We start from the raw sequence: 13,030 nt of genomic DNA, 5'->3' as shown, positions 1-13,030 counted from the left end.
TTATCCAAGTTATGAATATAATAAGAATTTTGATTCTCATTGATAGCTTATCACTACTTTCAGCGAATAAAGAAAGGCTTCTCTTAAATATAGCCCACACAGTTATTAATCATAGCCCAGAAAGTTTAAGTTAAAACGAAAAGCTAAATAGTTTTAATTTTTTACTAACAATTAAACTTAAATCAAAATTAAAATAAACCTTAACTTTTTTTCTTAATCATACTTAAAGCAATTATGATTGTTATTTTAGTGTTCTCACACATTAAACAGTTATATATAGACCCTAATCAGTATTTTCATCCAAAAAAAATAAATCAAATGTTCTCTAAAATAATTTTTTCTTAATCATGACTACATTAAAATTGATCGGGGTGTATATTCTAATTGTTCTCTTAAAAAAAAACCAGCGGTATCAATCAAAATGGAATTAACTAAGGTTTTGTTCGTTTCCTATGACCATTCCTAAAACTCCATAAACATACTCTATAAAAAAATCTCTAAGATGACGTTTCTTTTTTCTTCTCAATCATGATTACTCTAAAATTGATTGAGGATGTAGATTATACTTCAAAAAAGTTAATTATTTCAAATATCTTATATAAATTTGATTAGATAATTAGCTTTTTTATGTTGTTGTTGTTGATATTGATCTAGGAATTTAATGATTATCTTATTATTTTAAAATATAGATAATAATTATATATAACTTTGGGCTGTGTAGCATGATTATAAAGGTATGTTTGGTTAGTTTAAGCACTTATTTTAAATGGGTTATGGCTAATAAATATGTGGGCTATATTTAAGAGAAGTCTAAAGAAAATATTATTTGTGGTTCTCTCTGAATATCATGTGTTTCTTTTCTTAATTTGTGACTATGAGTATCGATCATACACCAAACATAGTTCTATTTGATATAAAAACTGATCATAACGATGGTTTTTGTTTTGCTTTAATCAAAACCTAAGGAAATGGTTTATTGATTATTCCTCTAAACGAGGTTTTCAATTCGTTAGTCTGACATGATCTTGTTGTCCGTCAATTTTTTTTTTTGTATAGTTTAATTATTAACTAATCATCTGTTGGTATATTAATTCTCACAGGTATCTACTGTTGGTATGTTTTATCTCGGATCTTTGTTAATATAGTGAAGTAAGGAAGCATATTTATTCTATTTCTTCACTGCATCAGATCATTGTTGTTTCAACAACAACATTTTTTTTTAATCTTGTTCTCAATATTTTGTTTATTCATTCTATAAAGAATATTCAATCAACTCCGGAGATATTTTCTTTGTTTCATCTCCGCTTTCAATTTTATCGATCATTGTCATGTTTTAGTTGGAGATTATTTTATTATCAGATTTTAATCTTTTGGAAGATCATCCATTAGGTTTGATTTAATCCTAGTTTTTTTTTTCCGGAAAGGAGAATTTTATTTAAAGGATTGAATAGTCAAGGGTTACATAGTTTAGAAACGTAGCATTCCTAATCTTTATAATCGGATAAATTAACATTAGCATCTCAATTATAAGCATTAACTCCTGACCGTCTTGTTCGTAGACCAGTTTGTTAGTCCAGCTAACATATCAGCAATTATATCTTTTCCGATATTATTTACAAAATTAGTTTTCATTCATGAAAACTCTCTTTGACGTCCATCTGTATTAGTATGGACATATCTTATACTAGTTCTAACTAGTTGCTTGTTCCCTATTCGCTCGACATTAACCTATTCTCATTAGATGTTTACATTTCCGTCAGCAAATTCTTGCGAATTTTTTTCTTCTCGATATATAATTGTCGTAAGATAAGTTTTTATAACCAGTGGTTGAATTTACAAAAATCAAAATTATGAATTTTGTAATCTATCATATTTCTCCATTCTCGATAATTAAATGTCAGTTGAGAATGTCCACCTTAATCATAAAATTCTGAAAATTCCCAAATAATAAAATCATTTGCATAGGCAATTTTTAATTGATCCACAAACTAATTCATAGAACTAATATTTTTAAGGACCGTTGAACATCTTTGCTTAGAATCATATTTCGAGATTTTTCACAAGAGAAGCTTGACTCGAAACTTCTTCTTTGTAAATATACTAGAATTCATACGACATAGTGTCAATAAATAGAATGGTGAGATATTGAGTAAAATAGAATGATTTAGGTCGTGTTTGGTATGTATTTTAAAAACAGTTTTCTGTTTTCAAAAACAGAAAACAGGAGAAAACGCGTTTGGTAGAGGTATTTTCAGAAAATGTTTTACATTTGTTTTTTATTTTTGAAAACAGAAAAATGAAGACAACAAATAATTGTTTTCTGTGTTTTTCTTTCTTCTTTCTTTTTCCTTCTTTTTCTTTTCAGAACAAAGTAAGAGCTTGCGAAAAGAATTTCATGTGCAAAAATTATTTTATCATCATCTAGACGAGTCTTTGTATTTGATTTAGTTTAGTTGATAAATTTAGTTTAGTTTATCTCGACGAGTTTTTATCATTATCTCGACGAGTCTTTATTTTAAATTTCGCACCAAATAGCTTTTAGGAAATGAAAACAAGAAAAATGTTATGTTTTTAAGACAGTTGAAAACTATTTTTGAAAATTGTTTTTAAAAATCGTACCAAATAGGCCATTAGTCTTCACACACCTGATAAACAAGTTCTCTGTATATCTTCACCGATATTCAGTCTTCAAAGGTGATGTCTGATACTCGTTTACAAATTCTAACCTAATCCGAAAATTGACTTAGTAGACTAGAAATCAAGATATAGTTTTGATCACCTAACATTGACAACAAGCTTGAGATAGCAAAACTTGTTGGTTCAACAGAGCAATACTCTAATACAACTTATGAAACATAAATTGATAATAGTATAATCGTGAGTTCATATATGAGTTTAATCAAAATCTACTTATGATTTTGATAAGCAACCTTATAAATGAGATTAAAAATCTGTTAAATTCACAAAATTATAAGAGATAAGATCAAAAAATTAGGGTTAGTAAAAACCGAAAGTAAATCTCATAGCGAAAGTCACTCATATGTATAACAAATATTTAATTTATAGAACATAAACAACCATTAGTATATGTGACATAAATATGATTTATACCATTACAACTTTCTTATGATTTTGATATAGCGATCACAAGTGAAAATGCGGGGGTCTAACAACCACACCCAACAATTCGTTTGGCAATCTGAGAGGACTTACTCCAATATACTTTCTTGAGAATCAACTAGACAGTCAGACTCAATCTAGAGTAAAGTATATCAAAGAGTTTAATATCTCTAACTCTTAATTCAATCCGCAATCAGCAAATAGAAATCTGCGAGCCCGATTGAATAAGAGGAGTAACTTGAACGGTACCAAAGACCAATGTTCAAGTGTCAATTAATGTAAATCAACAACCAAAGGTTGGATATTCTAATTGATTGATATTAATGCACAACCTGTGATATTTGAATTATATAACAAAATATAATGCGGAAAAGAAATAACACAGACAATAGATTTTGTTAACGAGGAAACCGCAAATGCAGAAAAACTCTGGGACCTAGTCCAGATTGAACAACACACTGTATTAAGCCGCTACAGACACTATCCTACTACCAATTAACTTCGGACTGGACTGTAGTTGAACCCTAATCAATCTCGCACTGTTTCAAGGTACAGTTGCTCTCCTTACGTCTTTGATCCCAGCAGGATACTACGCAGTTGATTCCCTTAGCTGATCTCACCCACAACCAAGAGTTTCTACGGTCCAAAGTCGAATACTTGATAGACAAAACTGTCTCACACACAAAAGTATATATGATTGAATAAATCTGTCTCCTACAGAAATACCAAAGAGTTTTTGTTCCGTCTTTTGATAAATCAAGGTGAACAGGAACCACTTGATAACCCGGACTTATATTCCCGAAGAACAACCTATAATTATCAATCACCTCATAATAAACTTAATCGACTAGAGAAATAAGTTATTGTGGAATCACAAACGATGAGATGAAGTTTGTTTGTGATTAATTTTCTATCTTTCCTATCAGAGATATTAAATCTCGAGCCAATTATGTCAATTGCACCCAACACGATATAAACAGCAAGATCAGATCACACAACTACGAGGAGAATAGTTGGGTCTGACTTCACAATCCCAATGAAGTCTTCAAGTCGTTAACCTACAGGGTATCGAGAAGAAACCTAAGGTTAAAGGAGAATCGACTCTAGTTATTCAACTAGTAACACACAGGAGGTGAGGGGATTAGGTTTCCCAGTTTCTAGAGTTCTCCTTTATATAGTTTTCAAATCAGGGTTTGCAATCCAAGTTACCTTGGTAACAAAGTATTCAATGATCATCGTTAGATGAAAAACCTGATTCAACCAAGCTAATATCTTTCAACCGTTAGATCGAACTTAGCTTGTTAGACACAAATTAAATGTACCCTCATTTAGGTTTATGTAACCGTACCTAAACGTGTACATCATGTTGGTTCACAAATAGTTAACCGAGTTTAGCCATATGATTACTCTCATATCAACCATAATTAGTTCAAATGACTCAAATGAAACTAGTTAAAGAGTTGTTCAATTGCTATAGAAAATACAATTGAAACCAAATCGGTTTGATTCACTTGAATCAATCATGAACATCATAGCCACGGTTTTCAAAGATTGCATTCCTTATGATTTAAATGTTTAAGTCCATGAACTGACCAATTTGACAAAGTAACCAGCTTAAGCATGCGTACGGGTATGCGTACTTAAGCAACCGGATTTGAGTTTGTTTAATTTCCAAACTCAACAGAAATTTTCGATTCGGAAACTTCCGCTAGTATGCGTACGGGTATGCATACTTAAGGTGACTAGTTTAGGAGTTTGTAATTCCCAAACTCAGCAGATATTTTGGGTTCGAAAACTTCCGCCAATATGCGTACGGGACGCATACTTATCTTGTCTCCTTCACCAATTTCGTATACACACATATGCATACTCTTGGCTCCCGGTTTGTGGGTTTATACACTAATGTGCGAACACACTATATATGCTTATATCCAAACATGGTTACATCCCCAACTCTTTATTTCAATCATTGAAACATTCTTCTATAATGACAATAGCCGTTTTCACACACTATCAGCATCAAAGCAATTTCAAGATATTGAAATAATAATTATCGAAACATTCCAAGCCTACATCAAATGATTGTATCACACAAACCATGTAATATGTTACTCGACAATTTTCTCATGATATAAGATGAACTTGGTCGAAGCGAAAGCTTACCAACACATATTTCGAGAAATATGTAAGCGAGATATACTCAGCTCGAAATCTCAAATGTGTATAGATAAAACTATATCGTAACACGGCTTATATCTCAATATAGGATATAGTAGAAATAGATTTTCCAAGTGATAGATGAGTTCAAGTCTCCACATTACTTTTGTCGAAGAAGTTCCACAAGCTCCCTTACTAATTCTTCGTCTTCAAATGATGAACTCTGTGAAATCTAAGCTAAACTACACTATCTATGTCCTAGTCCGAGACATCTATAAATAGGCTAGAAATCAAGACTTATAGTTTTGATCACTAACATTGACAAACAAGATTGAGATAGCAACGCATGCGAGTTCGACCGACCAGTGCTCTAACAATCTCCCCTTTTGTCAATTTTAATGACAAAACTATAAATACATATGGATTACAAAATAGATAGAAATTGTAGCTTCTCATCCAAATGCTTGATCTCCTTGGCATATTCAACGCGACTCGAAATCTTCGTCACTTCCAAGTACTCCATGATCCTAAAGCTTGTAAGTTCAGCATCACAGTTATTGAAGATCCGTAGCGATAACAATGAGAAAACAAAATGCTCTCAATCATTGTTATACAGTGTCATAGTATTATTACACAACATCAAAGTTCAATTGTATCACAACTTTGACAACAATACTATGGTGATATGTATCACTCACCCTTAGTCAATACTTCATCTCGACATGAAAACCACTCGCCCTATATGTATTTGTAGTATCGCACTACACATTAATTCTCCCCCTTTTTGTCAATAAAATTGGCAAAAGTACGAAAATTTGTAGGATCCTAATGAAATTTCCACGGAGATATTTCATGACCAAAGGTGTATTAACATACCAAAAAATTTAGATGCAATCATATATCCGAAGCTAAATGCATTCATCAAGGAGTTAATAAAGATACAAGATAACCCCTATAATATTCCACATCCGCACTCCCCACAAAGATTTGACAATTAAGCACAAGTTTAAAGGAACTCTCCACCATAAAATGTCATCCCCGAAGGAACAACAAAGGCGACCTTACTTTCACAGGAAAAGAAGGATTTCTTTGGACATCTCAAATCACATGAAAACATGAATTTTAGTCGAAAGTATTCAATTGAATTAACCACAAGAGAACCCGTGATCAATGCAATCGAAAAAGACAACCAAATTAATTACAAGAAAACCCACGATTAATTTGATTGGAATACAAAACCAAATTAACCACATCGTGATCAATTCAATTGGTCATGCTCGACATAAGAAAACTTATGGAGCAACAACTAAAATAACCAAAAGAGAATGATAAATTTAGTTGGTCATGCTCAAACATAAGGAACCTTACGGAGCGACAACTAAGTTAATCATAAGAGAATGATCAACTCAATCGTTTATGCTCAAACACAAGAAACCTTACGGAGCAACATAGTATATGCACAAAAATGTGGATCGTAGATCGACCAATACCGCGGGATAAACAAGGATTCATTTTATTCTCCATCACTATTTGCACAATGACATATAATAGACTTAATCCCTGTACACAAAAGTTTTATCCTTTCTTCCACCAAAACAATGATATAAAAGGCTTTAACTTTTGTAATGTCAAAATTTCATTCTATCTTCTATCAATACATTCATACCGACATAATACAGATAACTTTTGAACAAGTATGGGACAATCGTAGGTTCACTGACGTAAACAACATATCCCATAACAGATTGCAATATATAAAATCATAAAGATTAAAATTGCAAAAATCATCTTCCAAAACCTTAGAATTTAAATAAATAAATCTAAAAACATAGAAGATGAAAATCGTTGGACATAGCTATGTGTACTCACAATAATGGCTATTCCAAACCCTATTTATTCTTTAAAAAATATAAAGAGAAGATTTACTAGACATTGAGACCTCTGAAGAATTAATTATCTTCCCCGAACTCCTTGTCGTCAACATCCATGGGAGCATAAGGTTCATGGAGAATGATTCAATTCCAACAAACCTTCTAGGCTTACGATGTTGAACCAGGGCCTTCTGAATTTCGAGAGTTCTCAAAACAAAAGCCTTTATTTGCTGAATCTTTTTCCTTGCTTCCTTCAACTCTTCAAGAACATCAGAAAACTTCTGAGAATTTGAAGGAACAGCTCTTGGCTTCCTCACATTCCTTCTTTTTCTCTTCAAAGTTGAAGGTAACAGAGATTTTTCTTTTTCCTTCATGATTGATGGCTTAACAATCATATTAACATCTTTTCCATCAGAACACATGATGCTTGGAGTCTCCATACGTGTATGGGTTTGTGAGAGGAAATCACAATTTAAACTCAATAGGCAGTCTTAAGATGAAAAGGGTTTTAGAGAAGGAAAAAAGGAATGTAGGGTTACATAACCTTTTAACCACACATGTTAACACAAGCACAATTCACAACCCTAAAGAGAGTAGAATTGTCGAGAATAACCCTTTTTTATTGAATACACAGGGAAGTCTTTTCCAATATCAATTAAAAAGACATAATTCCAAATCATATAGCAACTCTAAGAAAAAAAAAAAATTCTTTTAAGCCTGAGGTGTGCATAATCTTGTTTATTTTAATCAGGCACATGAGACAAGATGCACTAAAACAACACAATCAAGTTGTGCTGTGGTGAACAACAACTTGTCCACCATCCCCTCTTTGAAAGGAATTCATAAAACCATGTCTATCAAATTGTTTAGTCCATAGTATTTTCTCTAGTGGTCTTGACTTGTCTTTGGAAACCAACTTCTTTGAAGAGGATAAAAAATTTCATACCTCAGCGGTTTTTTGAACAAGTTTGAGCTTGTTTGCTAGGAGATTTGCTCTTCGTTGAAGTCTCTTGACATGTTTCATCTTGTGTGTATACTTGTATCACTTTGAAAGTTCATGACCCTTGAGTGAACAATAAGAACATGTCCCTAGATAAGATGATTCAGACACACGAGATGTGCAAGCTTCTAGGCACAAAGTAGAACCTGAAAAATTAGACATAGAGTTTCCAACAGAAAGGTTAATTTCTTCTTCCAGATTGGTTGAGTTTTCTTATGGAAGGATGTCAAGATTGATGTATGTACAATTATGAAAATCAATATCTTCACAAAGAAGTGCAACGCTTGATTTTTCGTCTTCATTAGAATTATATTGATCAGATATTTCATCAAGGGTTGCAGCAAGACCTTTGTTCCCAATGTATTTTCTATGGTTCAGACACTCATTCGCAAAATGACCAAAACCTGTACACTTAAAGCATTGTGGCATATCCTCATAATTAGCCTCGTCAACATCCCTGTTTTTAGGAGGAATGCGATTGTGAGGTTTAACTGACGACCTAGGTTTGTCTCTGGAGAACCGTTTACTTCTCTTCAATAGAAGATCTCAAAATTGTCTTGTGATTATAGAGACTGATTTGTCAAGATCTTCATCCGATGAATCAGTCTCAGAAAGATCATCATCAAAGACATAAACACTTTTACTTTTGTCAAGTAATTTAGTGTTCCTTTGTGCTTTGAAGGCAACATCCTTTCCAACTTTGGATGTATGCTCATGATCAAAGATCTTTATCTTTACAACCAACGTATTTTTGGAGAGAGCATCAAGGTTATTTCCTTCAATGATGGCATGCTTCTTAGAATCGTATCTAGATGGCAGCGATCTGAGAATTTTCATCACAATGTCCTTTTCAAGAATAGTCTTACCCAATGCAAAATATGCATTAACAATTTCAGACACTTTAAACTCATCAAATGAATTTTTATCTGCCATACGAAGGTTTTCCCTATCGGAATTAAGGTTTTGAAGCCTAGCTTCCTTTTCACTGGTATTTCCTTCGAATACGGTTTCTAAGATATCCCAAGCATCTTTAGACCTAGTGCACATTGTCACATGGTGCTGAAGATCTGGGCTAATGACATGTATGATGGCATTCAAACCGTCGGATTTTTTCTTTGCAACAAGTATCTCGACAACATTGTATTCACCAATGTTCTTTGGAACGGTTGCATTCCCTACTGCCACAACAGGAGCATCATAGCCATTAGCTAAATAAACCCATGATTGAAAATCACGCGCTTGAAGAAAGGCACGCATAGCAATTTTCCACCACAAGTAATTTGAGCCATCGAAGACTGGTGGTACGTTTATATAGATAACACCTTTGTCCATATCAGATCGCTACAAACACAGACTTATGAGGTCTTTAATGTGTTTGCCTGCTCCGATACCAATTGAAAATGCGGGGGTCTAACAACCACATCCAACAATTCGTTTGGCAATCTGAGAAGACTTACTCCAATATACTTTCTAGATAATCAACTGGACAGTCAGACTCAATCTAGAGTAAAGTATATCAAAGATTTTAATATCTCTAACTCTTAATTCAATCCGCAATCAACAAATATAAATATGCGAACCCAATTAAATAAGAGGAGTAACTGGAACGGTACCAAAGACCAATGTTCAAGTGTCAATCAATGTAAATCAACAACCCAAGGTTGGATGTTCTAATTGATTAATCTTAGCGCACAACCTGTGATATTTCAATTATATAACAAAATATAATGCGGAAAAGAAATAACACAGACACCAAAATTTTGTTAACGAGGAAACCGCAAATGCAGAAAAACCCTGGGACCTAGTCTAGATTGAACACACACTGTATTAAGCCGTTACAGACACTAGCCTACTACCAATTAACTTCGGACTGGACTGTAGTTGAACCCTAATCAATCTCACACTGTTTCAAGGTACAGCTGCGCTACTTACGTCTCCGATCCCAGCAGGATACTACGCACTTGATTCTCTTAGTTGATCTCACCCACAACCAAGAGTTGCTACGAACCAAAGTCGAAGACTTGATATACAAATATGTCTCACACAGAAAATTCTATAGGTTTGAATAAATATGTCTCCCACAGAAATACCCAAGAGTTTTTATTCTGTCTTTTGATAAATCAAGGTGAACATGAACCAATTGATAACCCGGAATTATATTCCCGAAGAACAGCCTAGAATTATCAATCACCTCACGATAAACTTAACCGACTAGAGAAACAAGTTATTGTGGAATCACAAACGATTAGACGAAGTTTGTTTGTGATTACTTTTCTATCTTGCCTATCGGATATATAAAATCTCGAGTTTGCACTCAACACGATAGAAACAGCAAGATCAGATTACACAAATGCAAAGAGAATAATTTGGTCTGGCTTCACAATCCCTATGAAGTCTCAAGTCGTTAACCTATAGGGTCTCGAGAAGAAACCTAAGGTTAAAGGAGAATCGACTCTAGTTATGTAACTAGTAAAACAGAGGAGGTGTGACGATTAGGTTTCCCAGTTGCTAGAGTTCTCCTTTATATAGTTTTCAAATCAGGGTTTGCAATCCAACTTATCTTAGTAACAAAGCATTCAATAATCACCGTTAGATGAAAAACCTGATTCAACCAAGCTAATATCTTTCAACCGTTAGATCGAACTTAGCTTGTTACACACAAATGATATGTACCCTCATTTAGGTTTATGTAACCGTACCTAAACCTGTACATCATGTTGGTTCACAAATAGTTAACCGAGGTTAGACATATGATTACTCTCATATCAACCTTATTCATCTCAACCATAACTAGTTCAAATGAAACTAGTTAAAGAGTTGTTCAATTGCTATAGAAAATACAATTGAAACTAAATCGGTTTGATTCGCTTGAATCAATCATGAATATTATAGCCACGGTTTGCAAAGATTGCAGTCCTTATGATTTAAATGTTTAAGTCCATGAACTGACCGATTTGACAAAGTAACCAGCTTAATTATGCGTACGGGTATGCGTACTTAAGCAACCGGATTTGAGTTTGTTAAGTTTCCAAACTCAGCAGAAGTTTTCGAGCCTAAGGTGACTAGTTTAGGAGTTTGTAATTCCCAAACTCAGCAGATATTTTCGGTTCGAAAACTTCCGTCAGTATGCGTACAGGTACGCATACTTATCTTGTCTCCTTCACCAATTTCCTATACACACATATGCATACTCTTGGCTCCCGGTTTGTGGATTTATACACTAATGTGCGAAAACACTATATATGCTTATATCCAAACATGGTTACATCCTCAACTATTTATTTCAATCATTGAAACATTCTTTTATAATGACAATAGCCGTTTTCACACACTATCAGCATCAAAGAAATTTTCAAGATATTGAAATAATCATTATCGAAACATTCCAAGCCTACATCAAATGATTGTATCACACAAACCATGTAAGATGTTACTCGGAAATTTTCTCATGATATAAGATGAACTTGGTCTAAGCGAAAGCTTACCAACATATATTTCGAGAAATATGTAAGCGAGATATACTCAGCTCGAAATCTCAAATGCGTATAGAGAAAACTATATCGTAACACGACTTATGTCTCAATATAGGAGATAGTAGAAATAGACTTTCTAAGTGATAGATGAGTTCAAGTCTCCATATACCTTTTGTCGAAGAAGTTCTACAGGCTCCCCTTAGTAGTTCTTCGTCTTCAAATGATGAACTCTGTGAAATCTAAGCTCAACTACACTATCTATGTCCTAGTCCGAGACATCTATAAATAGGCTAGAAATCAAGACTTATAGTTTTGATCACTAACATTGACAAACATGCTTGAGATATAAACGCATGCGAGTTCGACCAAGCAGTGCTCTAACAACAAGGATATGATCCGAAGATCATCTATACTCAATAATCACTAAATATAAGAAAGTGAGCCTGTATATGAGACTAAAACACAACGGTTTACCTCATGAACTCAAGTGCACTACACCATAAATATTAAACAAAAAATCAAGTATTGAAATTACCTCAATCTTATTGGAAATGAAAATACGAAACCAGCACAAAAAATGAGGTCATTCCGAGTTCAGATGAAGAAGTTATGGGTAAAACAGTTTTACACTCCTTCATATGGACTAATGACCTATCCCAGAATAATCCTTAGACTAGGGACCGGTCCTAGTAGAGATCCCCAACACGGATCCATACACACATGAATATTTTAGGCATAACTTTTGCATATGGTATCTGAATTAATGACTTGTATCCCATTTTAACTGTCTAAACAAGAGCTACACATATATGACATGTATACGTCAACACCGTAAACTCATAATTACCGTCAAATGCTTAATTATGGATAGAGAAGGTATGTGTAAAGAAGATAAAAAACTCTCTGAGAATGTTAAACAGACATATAGTGATCGATAAATCATATGCTCTATTTCTTGTGCTTCCTCACCTTTCATAAGATTGAGGACAAAAGTGAGCATGCACATTTCAATCCAACTAAGTTGTGTTGAGGTGAGCCTTATCTTGTTCTTTACAGATGAGTAAGACAAAATCATAATTCTTGACATCTTGCTTGATTTGATTCTCTTGTTTTTCTTCCTTGACTTGTGATGAAGAGTGTCATTGTCATAACGTTCATTTATACAAGAGACTTTAGACAACAAGAGGCCTTTCTTGAGTCTATCGACATTCAAAATTATTTTCACCAACAATATACATTTTAGTGTCATTTTGGTGCAATACTACTGGTTTCCATTTGGTTGTTTGTACCGTAGACTTCGGGACCTATCTATAGATGGATTTCACAACAACTGCTTTCTCCCTCATACTATTAGGATAATAGCCTTTTTGGATACATAGTGCAACAATCTTTCTCCAAGTTGGAATATT

This window comes from Papaver somniferum, chromosome 8 (genome assembly GCF_003573695.1).
Source record: "Papaver somniferum cultivar HN1 chromosome 8, ASM357369v1, whole genome shotgun sequence".
Classification (NCBI taxonomy): domain Eukaryota; kingdom Viridiplantae; phylum Streptophyta; class Magnoliopsida; order Ranunculales; family Papaveraceae; genus Papaver; species Papaver somniferum.
Note: the sequence above shows the minus strand (reverse complement) of the source record.